This window comes from Lissotriton helveticus, chromosome 4_1 (genome assembly GCF_964261635.1).
Source record: "Lissotriton helveticus chromosome 4_1, aLisHel1.1, whole genome shotgun sequence".
Taxonomy (NCBI): domain Eukaryota; kingdom Metazoa; phylum Chordata; class Amphibia; order Caudata; family Salamandridae; genus Lissotriton; species Lissotriton helveticus.
This window is the reverse complement of record NC_136063.1, coordinates 2,039,315,074-2,039,331,915: the sequence shown is the minus strand read 5'-3', so window position 1 is coordinate 2,039,331,915 and position 16,842 is coordinate 2,039,315,074. Positions and strand designations below refer to the sequence as shown.

General features: G+C 44.7%; 1 long non-coding RNA gene across 1 annotated transcript in view; it reads right to left on the bottom strand.

Moving 5' to 3' along the window:
• Positions 1 to 16,842, bottom strand: part of LOC144829489 (uncharacterized) — a 111,445-nt gene that overhangs the window by 12,059 nt on the left and 82,544 nt on the right. The window contains exon 2 of the long non-coding RNA XR_013610681.1: positions 6,806 to 6,862. This is a non-coding gene — a long non-coding RNA (uncharacterized LOC144829489). The remainder of the gene's footprint in view (positions 1 to 6,805; positions 6,863 to 16,842) is intronic.

Here is a 16,842-nt window from a genome sequence, read left to right as displayed (position 1 = left end):
CTGTGGGTTTCTTCAGAAGGGCGTTGATTTCTGCGTGTTTCCAGCTTTCAGGGAAGGTGGCTGATGTGAAGGAGCTTTTTATGATGTTCTGGAGGTGGGGTGTGATGATGGTGTCGGCTTTGTTGAAGATATGATGAGGGCATGGGTCAGAGGGGGAGCCAGAGTGGATGGTGTTCATGACTTGGGTGGTGTCTTCAGTGCTGATGGGGGTCCATGCGCTGAGGGTGGTGGTGGGGGTCATTGGTTTGGTGGCTGGAGGTAGTCTGGGGTCCGAAACTGTCGAGTATATCTGCGATCTTGCGGTGTAAGAATGTGGCGAGGGAGTTGCAGAGGTCTTGCGACGGAGTGATGTCGTTGCTGGCGCTGGGTTTGGAGAGCTCTTTGACAATGCTGAAAAGTTCCTTGCTGTTGTGGGTGTTGTTGTCCAGCCGCTCTTTGAATGATGTCCTTTTGGTGGTGCGGATCATCTGGTGATATTTGCGGGTGGCGCTCTTGAGGGCTGTCATGTTTTCTGATGTCCGTTTGTGGAGCCAAGCTTTTTCGAGGGTTCGGCATGATATCTTTGCGACCTTGAGGGTGTCTGTGAACTATGAGGTTTTTCTGTTGCCAGTCTTGCCTGGGGGTTTCTTCAGTGGAGCGAGGTCGTCGGCGCAGTTGGTGATCCACTGTGCGAGATTGTGTGCTGCGTCGTTGGTGTCAGGGACAGGTGGGTTCTGGCTCAGCGATGTGGACAGCTGGTCTGTGGTGACTTTGCTCCAGCATCTGCGGGGGATCTGTAGCGTGTGGTGGTGGGATGTAGTCTTCTTGAAGGTGAAGTGGATGCAGCTGTGGTCGGGCCAGTGTAATCCGGTGGCGTGGCTGAAGGAGACGTGGTTGCTGGTGGAGAAAATGGGGTCGAGCGTGTGGCCAGCGAGATGGATGGGCGTGTCCACCAGTTGCTTGAGTCAGAGGTTGGCGAGGTTATCGAGCAGGGTGGTGGTGTTGTTGTCGTTGTTTTTCTCCGGGTGGAAGTTCAGGTCCCCTAGGAGGATGTACTCTGGTGAGGCTAGGGCGTGCGGGCTGATGAAGTCGGCGATGGTTTTGCTGAATTGTGCCCGGGGGTATGTAGATGACCGTTCCTCTGAGGGTGGTCTGGGGGTCGGTGTGGATCTGGAAGTGTAGGTGTTCGGCGGTGGAGAGCGTGTCTTCGACATTGGTCGTGATGCTGATGGTGTTCCTGTAGATGATGGCGATTCCTCCTCCAGTTTTGTTGACTCGGTCCTACCGGGTGACTTTGTAGCCGTCCGGGATGGCAATGTCGGGGGCCGAGGAGGCGTTTATCCAGGTTTCCGTGAGGAAGGTGACGTCTGGTGCTGTTGTATCCAGGAGATCCCAGAGTTTGACGGCGTGTTTGTGGACGGAGCGGGAGTTGAGTAGGATGCACTTGAGGTGGTTGTTGTTATTGTTGCTGTGTTCGGTGGGCGGGGTGCAGGTTCGGAGGTAGGTGAATTAGCAAGCTTGGCAGGTGAAGGGTCCGTGGGTGTGCTTCGGGGTCGCTCGGTGGCGATGAGGGTGGCGGTGTCGTATCTCAGACAGGTGCCCTGGCATCGGCTGGGGCCAGGGGTTTTGGCGCTGGGCACGGTGCAGGCGCGGACGGGCGCAGAAGGTCTTGCCTTTGGCCAAAACGATCAGGGGTACAAATGGGAACACTAAACAGAGGAAAAAACAGGGGAAAAAGGCACAGAGGATAAAGAACGGGCACAAGTAAGCAGAGGCAAAGGCAAGTAAGCACAGTACTCAGCCGGGTAGCAGGCGAGCTGATGCCAGCGACAGTGGCAGCGGGATACGGTCACACAGGGGGCTGCGTGGCGGTGAGGGGGAGCGACCTGCCTGGTGACAGGGTCAAAGGTCGCTCTCTGTAACGCCGTGCGGACTCCATATGAGGGTCAGAGGGAGGGAGGAGCAGCTGGGAGGTGGGGGCGGGCAGCCAATGGGAGACGCGGGGGCGGGGCCGCAGGGAAGCAGCGGCGGGAAACAAACTGCGGGGGAACAGAAAGGAGAAGATAATACACTACATGCATTAGTCAATATGTTTGTTGTGGGATTAGTTCGGTTTAGATTTGGTAAGCAGGAGATAGAGAATGAATGATTAATTTGTTTTGTTAATAGTGCCCTATCATAATGTGGTAAGAGGTAGTTTTTATTTGTCCTGGCTGGCACAGCATACTTTCTTTCTTCTAATGCGATAAAGGCAGTTGGCGGGTCTTACCTTCTAAATGGGAAGGTTCAGCAAGACTGGACACATTTCCTAGGTTTCAATAAGGCTGGCCAGAGACAATGTGACCAGCCTCAATGTGGTGTGGATATACAGGTGCTCCAAGGGTTCAGCGTGCTTTCATCTTCTAAAGCCAATAAAGGTAGATTGCGGGTCATATCACCGCATGCAAAGATTATCAGGATGGGACCAGGTGCCAAAGAACCAGTACGTTTAGCCCAAGACATTGTGACCTGCCTTAATGTGGTAGGGGATAGTTTGAGTTTTCTTGGCTGGCAGGGCTCAGCGTACTTGCATCTTCTAATGCTGATAAAGGCAGATTGCCGGTGATGGAGCGGGGATTCTTATATCTCAAACGTTGGGTATAATCATCAATCAACCCCCACCATTGGTTGTTTTGGCCTTTGTTAGTTAATAAAGAGAGTGGATAAGGAGCTATCATTTACATTAATTTCCATAGACAGTGCAGACCAATAAGGACTTCACAGGAAACAACAAAAAGAACTGAAATAAATTACATTTCTTAAGAAATTTAACGAATTGGATCAGTAGTCAGTAAGTATTCAAATATCAGACATCAATTTTACAGATTTAGATAATTAAGATATCAATATTTCAAAATAAGATCAAATAAAACAGGAAGAATTACATATAGGATGCCAAATATACAAGGGTTTTCTTTAAAGAAATATCCCTATTTTAAATTAAGCTAAGTTGAGAAAGGTGTCCAGTTTAAGCAAACAGGATAAAGATTTAAGATTTAAGATTTAGTTTATTGTACAGTTAATAAAAACTCACAATATTTAAAACATACAGTTCTAAAAAACAATCAGTGGCAAGAATATTTCACTTAAAATAGCAGGTGGATTCCCCTTATTAGTTAATAAAAGCACAATTTGGTTTAGTACTGTCCTTAAGGGCGGCTGGATGCTAGCAGTTTTTTTGTTTTAGCTGGTGCTTCCGGTAGACCCTTCGGCTGTTTCTTTTAGTCTTTTGGCCACAATGTCAAAAAATCTCGTTATTCTGCAATTTAACTGAGTTTCTCCGGGATTAAAGCAGAGCATCACAGCCTGTCTACTGCTTGTTATTCCCTTCTGATTCCATAGGGGCCGAAGCAGGGAGCGTCTTATGTCCAAGAGATTTTTGCAGATGCAGATAATGTGCGTCAGGTCCTCTTTTCCAAAGCAGCAAAGTCTGCAACTATTTGCTGCGTTTTCTCTTTTCCAGGGTGCTAAGTGAGGCCTTATGGGTATATTGCCAAGGCGCGTATTGAGGAACTTATTTTTTGTTGTATGAGTAAGGCCCGTCGTTAAGTACTGTTGTGGTTTAAGAGCTGTGTAGCCTTCCAACACCACCCATCCGTGTGCTCTCTTGGCAAGAGTTGCTTTGTCCTCGATGGATGAGACCATCTTGGTGACTTTCAATACCGTTTTTTTGAAAGTCTTGGGGTCAGTTGCTGACTCCCATAGGTTTGTTAGTCCTAGGGTCTCCAGTGATTCCATTAGATAGTTCCTTGCTGGTGAATTGTCTCTAATGGATAGTTCGGTCCAGAGGTGGGCGTTTAAGGATCCATGCTCAGCATCTCTGATTTTCCGCCAGCTTTTGATATAAGCGCCTCTTCTCTCCACCGTTTGTTTCTGCAACCCGAATTCAAGACGAATTTGAGCAGGCGATGCATAGGTAGGCAGATGGAATATTGCCCTGTAGACTCTACTGATGATATTGTCTAGTGTCGTTGCGTCTTTACCGCGCATGGGTTCGCTGCCATAGGTGAGCATTGGATGTAATCAAGCTCTTATTACCTGTAGTAGAGGGCCCAATGTCCGGTCGGGAAGAGCTTTCTGCAGCGGCTTTATTGACAAGTGGAATGTCGTGCCCTTTCGTCGGATGGCCTCTAGTTGTTGTTTGAATGAGCCGTTGCGATCTAGTGTGACACCCAGGTACTTGTAGGAGGTTACCTGCTCTAGCTTCTGTCCGTTCAGTAGCCATGTGAAGTTCCGTTTTCTGTGGTGATTTATTGTCATAATTTTAGTTTTATTTAGGTTGATTGTCAATGAATCTTTTTGGGAGAACGTATTGGTTTGGTCCAGCAGGTGTTGGAGGCCGATAGGGGACCGGCTAATTAGGACTAAATCATCTGCGTAGAGGAGATTTGACAGTGTGGTATTGCCCAGCCGTGGTGCATGAGATTGGACTACCCCTAGCTCACCGGGGAGGTCTGTGAGGAAGAGGTTGAACAGCGTTGGGGCTAAGACGCAGCCTTGTTTTAATCCTTTGCTGGTCCCGATTTCTAGTGAGAGGTGCGTGCCAGGTCCCAGTTTTATCCTGACCCAGGTGTTACTGTGTAGCAGTATTAGCTGCTGTAGAAATGGGCCTGGAATTCCCCAATCGCTCAGTTTCTGCCAGAGTTTGCAGCGGTCTACATGGTCGAATGCTGCGCTGTAGTCGATAAAACACAGGAACAGAGAGGTCTTAGTGACTTTTGCCGCGTCTGCCAGGAGAGTTAGCGCCATGATGTTTGTCGTGGTGCCCTGGCCACTACGAAATCCGGTTTGGGTTGCTGGGATGATATTCTTAGCGGTTGCCCAGGATGTCAAGTCTTCCAAAATGAGGCCCGCGTAATACTTTGCCTCGGTGTCGATCAAAGCTATGAGCCGATAGCTGCTTGGGTCATTCCTGGGGCCCTTTTTATAAATCGGGCTTATTATCGAGCCTCTCCAGGATGTTGGTGTTGTTGTTAATTCCCTTATTTTATAAAAGACCGGTGACAGGTTATGTCCTCCAGAAGGTTTCCCAACATTGTGGGCAATGATGATAGTTTGTCGACGATTGGTGAGCAGCACAGTCTGTTCTTCCAAGCTGGGATAGTTTTACTGACTCTTGTCCTCTTTTTATAAGGCCGTTGAGATCTGCAAGTTTTCTGTCGATCCCCATAGTGGCCTCTGCCAACCTTTGCAGCACTAGTTGAAGGTCTAGTTTGTCAGATTGATACTGAAGTGCAGTTGATGACAGTTGGATTGTGTTGAGTAGAGTTACCCAAAAAGTGTCCGTTGTATCCGTTGCCCCCTCTGTAGGGTGGATGAGGCTCTCTTTGCTGATGCTGTTTGTGGGGTCCTTAACGTTGTATGCAGCCTCTAGTTCGATCCATTCTTGGTCTTCCAAGAAGGTCATGTCCCTGTCTGAGGAAGGTGAGTTCCCGTCAGCCCTGATTGGGGACGAGTTTCCGAGATCTGTTTTTGTGACTTGGGTAGCGTGGACCTTGGTGTTACCTTGAGGTTTTAGTTCGGCGTGGTGGTTGGCTTCATAACCACGAGCCGGTGCTGTTTCTTGATCGTTCTTTGCTTCTACCGCTGTCTGCCGGGTGAATAAGAAAGAGTCTGTTTGAGATGACATAGCCCTTGCTACGTGGTTGCTAAGGTGCCCCTGTGACGCGTCCTGCTCTAGGGCGTGGGTGCTCGATCTAAACAGGATAAGGTTTCCGCTTCAGAAAACCAAATGAAGGATTTTAATGAGAGAATAAGAATGGCTAGGGATGAAGACTTTGCACTCCAATTGTGGGGATTAGCAGGGGTGAGAAGGATTTTCTCATCCAAAATCAGTGAACATCTCTCTAATGCATAAAGTGGGAGAGAGACAGTAAGCAGGGGAGTCCTGGAATCCAAGCCCTCTCCAGTCTAAGGAACACATGCTAATATATTTAAACAAAAGATTAGTTGCAACATTCAGTTGGTTCCCACTCCTTCGAACCAGTCATTTTCTGCCAAGCTCTGGGAGCAGGTAAACTTTTTATTAATTTATTTTATTTATTTCGATTTATATAGCGCGTTATAACCCAGGGGTCTCTAAGCGCTTTATCAAGATCAGGGTCCAAACATCGAGTACTGTGGAGAACAACTGTTCATAAAAGAGAGAATTATAACTCCCATATTTCTCAGGCTATCACAATGGTGCAAACAGGACTATATCCTTGAGTTGTTACATTGGACAGAATCTTGTTGTTCAGACTGCTCTCCCCATGAAGTGCACTTCCTATCATCTTCCTCTCCTCCCTGTGAGAACCTCACTCTCAGTTGGCTGATACATAACAAATACTTATTCACTAGCTAACAGAAGGATTCTTGAATAATACAGCATCTGCAGTGAGAAGAAAAAGAAAAAACATATTGTGGGAAACAACTGTGTACATATGAAAGCAGGCCTCATAGCTTTACTTGTAAAGTTGACATTAAAAATGGCATTAATGTTAGGCTAACTCATTTCATTACAACATATTAACTCGAGTGTTTACTTGTAATAGCTAAGCGTGATTACCTACTACAAATCAAATTGTTAAATGTGCATGTTATTTAACATGGTCAATTGCAGCTTTGGTAAAAAAAAATGCATTTTAGTTCAAAAATTAAGAATTACACTACATTAATCCCCCCTCTGAAGGCTAGAATAGCCATTACATTACACACAAATTAATCTTTAAAGAACACTTAATCTACCAGCTGAATCATCCATTTTACTCTCAAGTTTTACATCTGCTCATTTCTTTGTAAGCCTTACATTTTCTCTTCTCCATTTCTACTCGCCTTTGCCTTTTTCTTCCTGGCTAAGAAACATCTGAAACCCATATATAAAGCAAATAAACAACTTAAAGAAATACCAATATTTAAAATAAGCTTTAATATAGCACCTACAAATCCATTAGCAATGTTTGCAAGCCAACTACCTATAACAGAAACTCCTTTGCCTAAGGTACCCACACACTAGTTGTTTTTAAATTCTCTAACTTAAAGGTGTTCAATCAGAAATGTGTTTAGCAAATTCTTCTCTCCTTGCACTTGTCTGGTATGTATGAGCAACAAAGTTGCACTTTCAACATCTTACAGACTCCGCCTTTTGCTGCTAACACTATATCCAAAGCCATTGATTTAATAGCTACTAATTCTGTAAGCCATCAAAGCACCAGATGTACTAGTTTCTTATTTATCAGCTACTGCAGAAAGCTTTTTGATTTTCTCATCATTTAGGACTACTGCTGGAGGAATAATAGCACCAAAAATATCTCCCACTAATTGTGTTTTATCGTTAGTACTACGTCTTTGTGTGTGAGATAAATTCATCATTAAAGCTTCTATACATTCACATGGTACATTTTTGGGAATAATAAAACTAAACAACAAACACCTTCCCAATCAGTGGGCAGTTGAAAATATGTGTCTGGTTCACATACAAAGTATACTCCAGGGATAACCGATTCTTCTTCTGTTAATATTTGAACACACCCACTAAGAACTTCAAATATGTGTTCATAACTACTTATTCCCAAGTGTCTAGTTCTAATGTGATTTCTTCTCTTGCAATAACATAACTTTCCTTTTTGTTGTCTGTGATTTCAATCTAGGATAAACCAATTTCCCTTTGTTCTCATCTTCCTCCTTTTTCCACACATTCTTTAACCCGTTCCATGTGTCGGACGCACGGGAGCCGTTCAAAGCAAAAGTGTTAAACGGCACTGGAAATCCCTCTGGTGCGGGCACCAGAGAGATTTCCCCCCCCCCCCCCAAAAGTCTGGAACCTGATTTCTCTGAAATAGCACACTGTTGCGCTGACGTCATCTCAGGGAAATGGAAACTGAAATGAGACGATAAGCTCATTTCAGTTTCACTTTCTACGTGCTCATGGAGCTATCTTAGCTTCCACCAAGCATGTTGACACACAAGAAAGGTATAATTGGAAAAGGGAGAATCTCCCCTTTCCAATGGTACCCCTCCCACGCTGATCCTGGGGCGTTCCCTTAGCAGGGATCTACACACTGAACACCAGGGAGGGGGGAGCAGCCCCTTGGGCAAGGGCCTTTGCTCGCCCCAATTGATGTCTGGCATATTCAGTCTTTCTGTCCCCCCCTGGGGGGATGATAGGGGTTATAGCCCCCGATCTGCTTCCTAGGGGCAGAAAGCACACTAGGCACCAGGGATTTTTTTTAAATGTATATAGGGGTGGGGGCTGGCCAAAATGGGCATGCCAATGCCCCCACCACCCGCCAAAAAGTCCCCTGTCTTTCTGTCCCCCCAGGAGGCAGATGGGGGCAATAGCCCCTGATCTGCACCTCGGGGGCAGAAAGCCCACATGACACCAGGAATAGTATTTTTTACAAGTAGTGGTGGGGGCTGCCCAAAATGGGCATGCCAATGCCCCCACCCCCCAGAAAAACAATTGCCAGTCTTTCAGCCTCCCCTGGGAGACCGATGGAGCAGTAGCCGCCGACCTGCCCCACCCTCCAAGGGGCCAGAAAGCACACTAGACACCAGGGATTTTTTTTATGTATATAGGGGTGGGAGCTGCCCAAAATGGGCATGCCACCACATCCCCAAAAAAATCCACCGTGTTTACCCCTCCCAGGAGGCAGATGGGAGCAATAGCCTGACCTTTGGCTGGCATTGTGCTTGCGGTGTGTGGACCTGCACTTGGCTAATGGTGTGGGTGGACTCGTGCTTGATGATGGTATATATAGATTGGTACTTGCCTGGTGGTGTGCATGGAGTGTCGCTTGGCTGGTAGTGTATGTGAACTGGTGCTTAGCTGGCTGTGTGCATGGATGGTAGTTGGCTGCAGGGGCGGACTGGCCATAGCGGGCACCGGGCATTTCCCCTGTGGGTCGGAGGGTTGGGCAGACGGTTTTCTGGCCGCTGGGGCCTGTTTTTGCAACAGTGCTGCAATATCGGACCCCAGTAACAATAGCAGAAGCGGAGCTACTTGCACGCCCTCCCCACTCCCCTGGTTGAACAGCAATCTGACAGGGATTGTTGGCTTGTTGCTATTCCCAGTCTGCCATGCTTGCCTTGCGGGGATTGTGCTTGGCTGACAGAGCGCATGGGTGGCGCTTTGCTGGCGGTGCCGTGGATTGTGCTTGGCTGACTGTGTGCATGGATAGAATTCGGCTGGCGTGTACTTGTATAGCGCTTGGCTGGCAGTGTGCATGGATGGCGCCTAGCTGGTGGTGTGTGTGAATGGTGCTTGGCTGGTAATGTTCATGGATATTGCTTGGCTGGTGGTGTGCATGGCTGGTGGTGTCCATGTACTGGCTCTTGACTGGCAGTCTGACTTGCATGGATTTCCCAGCATTTTCTTACCCTGAATCCCCTGCAAACCTCAAATTTACTTACAAAGTCAAATTTATCTCACATTTCTGTGTGGATAAGCTGTAGCATCACCGCACAGGCACAAATTTCCTACCACCCAGCATTCCTCTTGGTCTCGAGAAAAATGATACCTCACTTGTGTGGGTGCCCAAAGTAGAGTCAGCCTAAAAAGTATTAAAAAAAAACCTGTCCTTTTGGACCCGCTTTGGGCCCCCCTCAATCTCTACACATTTTTGTCCCTTCCATGTCATACTACGTAATAAACAGGGGTTCTGCCCAAATTACCCTCCCATACCTGGGCAAGGAGCATCACAAGGATGAAAAAGTAGAGAAAGTGGTACTGAGGAAAAAATAAAGCATGGACTACTTCAAAACAGGATACCGTTTATTATCCTGTTTTCTACAGTTATTTCTGTCGTCATTAAATGATATAATTTAAGAAGGACAATATTATGAATCACAGGACAAGGTGGCCAAAATATATACAATAGACAAAAAACAAAAAACCTATAATTGCAATATATACATTATATATACAACAGTGTACCCTAAAAAAAAGAAAAAAGGAAGAACACAATCAATTTTCTGTCAATACCCACTCCTCAGTTTGAGTGGAGTATCACAACTAAGGTAGTCCTTATAGTGCGCAAGTTATTATTCCTTCTAATCACAAACAAAGTAATGATTATTCAAGGCGCCTAATATTAATCACAGAATATACAATGTGGTAGGACCATGTCATAGGCACTTGTCCAATCCACACAAGTAAGGTGTCATTTTTATAAGGAGACTGAGGGGAATGGTGAGTGGTAACTAATCTGTGCCTTGCAACGATCGCTCAACTTTCCCACACAGATATTAGAGGAAAATGTGGCTTTTTTTGCCAAATTTGAGGTTTGCAGCGGATTCTGGGAAGGAAAATGTGGGAGTATTCATGCAAGCCACACCTCCCTGGACTCCCACAGGTGTCTAGTTTTCAGAATTGTCTGGGTTTTTTAGGCTCCCCTAGATATCTGCACACCGGGACCAAAAACACAGGTGCCCACCCATCTATCACAAAATGACCTGGTTTTTCAAGGGGGTCGCCTGAGGTTTTGGTCCCGGGCTCAGCAGTCATCTATGGAAACCTACCAAACCCAGACATTTCTGAAAACTAGACACACAGGGGAGTCCAGAGAGGTATGGCCTGCGTGGATCCCCCAACATTTTGCTACCCAGAATAGCCTGCAAACCTCAAATTTAGCTGAAAAAAATCACATTTTTCTCACATTTCTGTGATAGAAAGTTCTGTAAAAATCTGCGTGCATCCAAAAACTTCCACCCACCCTGCATTCCCCAAAGTTTCCCGATAAAAATAGTACCTCACTTGTGTGGGTGGGCTAAGTGCCTGTGGCAGGGAATGGCCCAAAACATGTTGTTGAGACATCAAAATTACCTATCACAAAACAACCTGGTTTTGTAAGGGGGGTCACCCAGGTTTTGTGCCGGGCTCGGTGGCCATCTAGGGAAACCTACCAAACCCAGATATTTCTGAAAACTAGACATCCGGGGGAGTCAGGGAGGTATGGCTTGCGTGGATACCCCAACATTTTCCTACCCAGAATCCCCTGCAAATCTGAAATTTAGCTGAAAATAAATCACATTTTCCTCACATTTCTGGCTGGGATCACACTTTGGTGTCTAGTTTTGAGAAATGTGTTGCTTTGGTAAGTTTCTCTAGATGGCCTCTGAGCCCGGGACCAAAAACGCAGGTGCCCCCCTTACAAATCCAGGTCCTTTTGTGATAGATAATTTTGATGTCTCCACAATACGTTTTGGGCCCTTGCCTGCCACGGCTACTTAGCCCACCCACACAAGTGAGGTACCACTTTTATCGGGAAACCTGGGGGAACACTGGGTAGTAGGAAATTTGTGTCAGCCTGGTGATCCCACAACTTTACCACACAGAGAAAATGTGATTTTTTTCAGCTAAATTTGATATTTGCAGGTGATTTTGGGTAGGAAAATGTTGGAGGATCCACACAAGCCATACCTCCCTGGACTCCCCAAGGTGTCTAGTTTTCAGAAATGTCTGGTTATGGTAGGTTTCCCTAGAGGGCCCCCCTTGCAAAACCAGGTTGTTTTGTGATGGGTAATCTTGATGTCTCCACAATATGTTTTGGGCCCTTCCCTGCCTCGGATACTCGGCCCACCCACACAAGGGGGGTTTCATTTTTATCTGGAGTCTTAGAGGAATGCAGGATGGGTGGAAGTTTGTGGATCCACACAGATTCCAGAACCTTTCATCATAGAAATATGAGGGAAATGTGTGATTTTTAACCACGTTTGAGGTTTGCAAGGGATTCTGGTTAACAAAACCTGGTGAGAGACACAGGTTACCCCATCCTAGATTCCCCTGGGTGTCTATTTTTTTAAAATATTTGCTAGGGTTCAAAATCCACAGCTAGGCACATTGCAAAAAAAGGGTCGCTTTTCACTGTAAAAATGTGATGTGTCCATAGTGCATTTTGGGCTGTTTCTTGTTGTGGGCACTAGGCCTACTCACACAAGTGAGATACCATTTACATCGGGAGACTTAGGGAACACAGAATTGTGTACCTATTTTTCACTCTTTATATTTTACTAATTGAATTGCCATATACCCCTTACGCAATGAAAAACCATTGCAAGACACAGCTCAGTTAATGGCTTTGGGTTTCTCGGTTTCATGGTGAACCTACAAGTTCTATATATATCCACAACCAGAAGGGACCAGCGGATGTAACGTATATTGCTTTAAAAAAATGTTAATACTTGGAAGAAGTTACAGGTGAAAACGTTGGCACAAAACTCATTTTCAATATTTCTTATTTTCAACAGTTAGTTTCTATAAAAAGAAACCTTGAAGGATCTACACAAATGACCCCTTGCTGAATTCAGAATGTGGTCTACTTCTCAGAAATGTTTAGCTTTCAGGGATCATTATTTCTTTCACACCCATATCTTCCACTAAGTGGAAGGAGGATAAAAGCACAAAAAGTAGAAACAAATAGGCTATGTCCCAGTAAAATGCCAAAACTGTGTAGAAAATGTTGGTTTTCTGACGAGACTGCCTGTCACTGAAATCTGGGAAGATGGTTTCAGCACCACAAACCCTTTGTTGATACATGGCTTAGCACGGGGGGTGGGAGGCCAGCAAGCGAAAGGGTTCAAACATCTTCCTTTTCTGCTGTCCTGTGAAACACATGATCTCTCCTTTCCTCTAAAGGTTGCATGAATTTCTTCTCTAATGGGTTCGTTAAACATCAAAAATCGCGTTCGTATGCCTTACAAATATCTATTTTAGTAGGGGATTTAAAGAAAAACAAAACTGTTTCTACCTCATTTGCCTGTAGGTGAGGATTAATTCTCTTGTGAAGGGAAACCTCAGAAAGGATAAAGTCATAATTAGAGAAAAAACATTCAAAACCATTCTGCCTACAAAATATGCTCTGCAATATACTACAGGTAACTGCATATGAAAGTGGAATGTGATGGTAAGTCACAACCTCAGTTGGTAAAGCAGGTACTTGTACGCAAACATAGCAATCTTTTGTATCTTAACCCCATCCGCGCTAAGCGTTTTACCGCTGTGCGCTAAAGATTCGCAATTACCGCGTTACATGACGAGCTCAGCTCGTCATGAGCGTACGACAGGCGTACCTCATGACGAGCTGAGCTCGTCATGAGCGTAGAAGGGGTTAAGCATGTGTGTATTCTTGAATTAATCTGGAAGAAATGTTCGATGTGAAACCTTTCTATGAAACATTTAGAAATTAAGTCTTTAGTTCTCATCTCTCGAAAATTCTCATCTATCGAATGTGCAGGTGATGTACGTGCAGGGGTAGATCTAAGGGTACCTATTCCAGGAGTAATACTCCCATAACTAAAAGGATTATGAAGACTAACACATCGATATTAGTGTTACAGGAATCACTGTCCTACATCTATCCCTGGTAAAGAAACATATTATTGTATACAGTCAGACTGTAATTATTATATAGCAGCAGTAGACTTGAAATATTCTGCGTTTTGATTCTACTTGTGCAAAATGAGCACAACTCGTTGTTGTCAATCTGCTATGATTTCATTCATCTTATATTTCTCCTGCATTCTTCATGAGTCATCCCTAGCCCTACTCCATCATCTTCCAAAAATAGCAACCATGCTCTTCTACTGCAGCCTTGGACCTAGGGAATCTTCTTATTTATTTGTATTTTCCCTATGAATTCATATATCGTATGATATATGATTTTTCAATAACTCCGTTCAACAGTTTTTGTTTGAAGAAGCAATTGTATTGCCTAATTGAATCAATCAAATGTCAATGTGTCAAGCTCAATGATGGATTAGTTTCAACAATTTATTGCATACTGTGATGATGTGGCATATCATGGGGGTTCAAGTGGTTCTGTTCTCATTTCATTTTGGTGATAGGCTCTCGAATTGGACACAGTCAGTATAAGTATACTCAGGTGCAGAATACCTATGACAGCATACACTTGCTCTTTTTGATCTCCTGGATTCTGTTGATCTTCTGTGTTGCTCACACCACTTGATTCTGTTTCTTTGATGATGGTTTGCAGTATACGTTCAATGAACACACTGGATCTTAACTGCTCACTGTTCTTTGGCCATTTTTCTCTTTTGAGCGTTCCCACTCCTCTCCCTCATTTCTTCTTCAGGGACACTCGTTTACACCTGTGCTTGCTCTACAGCATCATCCCTCTCTGGTCTCGGTCCCCACCCCCCCGGATACGCTTCCACATCACTCTGCTAGATGTTGGGTAACTGGATAACAGGAGAACTCTGGATTATGACACCCTTCTCTGGGCCTTTAATACGTCCATGCACAGGACGTTGCAGACTTGTTTCCAGCGTCACCACTTTGTCGAGCGGGCACTCACTCTTTGGTTATCGGAGGCATGGATCCAGTTAGATAGTCCACCACCTTTAACTGCAGTGTTGGTGATCAGGATCACCTGGTAGGATCCTTTACACTTTGAACCCAAACAGTATTTTACTAGGACCCAGTTGCCAGGACTAAGGTTATGGCATTGTTCTTGGTTTGGAAAGGCAGTAACAGCTCCAACCTGGTGAGAAACCGAATGCACCACATCAGCCAGTCCTTTACAATAGTGGAGAATCATGTCATCTGTGATATTTACGAGTGCATCCGCAGGCAGTCACATGGAATGTCCCATGAGTATTTCATGTGGTGACAATCCTGTTCTTCTGTCGGGAGTACTTCAGAGACTCGTCACAACTAAAGGCACTGCACCGGGCCATTTTAGATAAGTGGATGCACATACTTTGGCCAAATGAGACCTCAATCTCCCAAAAATGTGTTCAACAATTCCTGAAGCTTCTGGCCTGTAGATACAGTGTAATCTCTGTTGCACTTGTAGTGCCATACACAGCATTCTAAGGATCTCATTATTAAAATGAGTTCCTCTGTCTAACTGGAGAGAAACTGGAAATCTGAGTCATGATATGAGTTCAGGCAACAGCAGGTCGGCTACAGTAAGACTGTCATTCCTCTGTGTTGGCAGGCTTCCACAAATAGGGCGAAATACATACTATGACCAGGATATATTTCATCCTGTTACGGACAGGCATCTCAATAAAGTCCAATTGCATTCTGTTAAAGGGTACTCATGGTAACACAAGTTATTCTCCCTACATTAATTTGCTGACACGTCATGCATCTGTGACACAATTCCTGAGCTAAAACTCTAAATCGGCGATTGAACCAACTCTGCCTGAAGAACCTCACCAACGCATCCCTCCTTATGTGTGCGGGTCCATGAAAATGTCTAGTCATTGGAAATAACAGACTATCACATAATACAGGTCTTCCGTCTTCTGAGACCCGAATCTCATTTGTGTTCTTAACAAATCCTGCTCTAACCTACCCTTGTCTTTCCGCTTCTGACACTTCCTCCTGCAATCTCTTGATTTCCTCCCAATTATCAGTTACAGACAACAGCATATCAAAAGCAGCGTTTTCATCGGATCCATTTGCATACTCTCTGTTAAATGTGCATGCCACAGTTACAATACCATGCAACTTTTTCGGCATATCAGTTTCCAATGGTCATGTAGTCATTCCCACTTCTGTAGGTTACACATTTAACAACTTAAATTTCTTGTGACAATTGTAAAGCTTCCACCTGTATAATCACATATTCTCAGATCTAGATAAGAGCTCCTGCTGTAGTCATGAATTGCCTCTGCGACCATAACTGTCCAAAGTCAGAGACCACCCAAAATCCATATTGAGTATTAGTAAATGTTGTAACCCTTAATTGGTCTGAAATATAGCAATCTGTGGGAAGGGTGACCAGTTCTGCTACCTGAGCAGAGGTGACACCTTGAAGCCAGGCTTTTACAACTTCCTGAATTGTACAGACCGTTTAAGTTGGGTACAAATACCCCTCGTTATCTCTTAAACATGAGCCCTCGACCAATAATCTGGCTCATCAAGGGGTTCATCCTTAATGATAATATTAGGTCTTGGCTTGGTGCACAAATCTGTGACATCAAGAAGGTCATGCTCAATCTCTTCCCCATCAATTTAATTTTCTGGCAATAGTAACAGTGTAGGGTATTAAGAGTCTGATATATATTTGTAGAACCACATTTTCAGCAGCAAGAACCAATTCTTTGTACTTTGTAAGCCTGCTGTTGGTCATATATTGAGTCTTGGTGCGATTAAGCAAAATCTCCACTGAATGTTGGACCTCATCATAAGAAGATGTCCCATGACTAAATTCTTGCTACTCAATACTGACACCAACCACAGCTTAAGACAGTTAGGCAGACCTGCAGCTACAGGGTCAAGGGTAGTCGAGAAATATGCCACAGGTCTTTGAGAGTCTGCATGCAATTGAGTAAGCACAGACAGAGCATAGCCCTCTCACTGCAGAAAAAAAGTTAACATTTTACTGTAATCTGGCATTCCAAATGCTGGGGCACAACAGAGACTTTCTCAGCTCAAGGAATGCTTTTAAGCAATTGATGTCCCATCAAAATGGATCAGTCACATATTTGTGTGCCAGCCTTAATAAAGACTTGGCCATTAGGGAAAAGTTGGGTATCCACTGTCTATAGTGACCCACCATTCCCATAAACATTCTAACTTCTCTATGCGTTTTAGGTGAATTTTCAAAATAGCAATAATCATCTCTTGTGACACCTTCCTTGCATCTTTCTCAATGCGATGTCCTACGTATAGGACTTTTAGAGTATTGCAACTTGCCCAGGGACACCTTGTGTCTGTTCTCAGCTAAATGATTTAGCAGAGCAATTGTATCCTGTTTACCAGCTTCTTGTGTACTTGGCACCACAAGCAGGTTGTTGATATACTGTACAAGAACAGATTTACATGACATTTGCAATGACTTGAGATTCTTTCAAGATCTGATTGTAGATCAATGA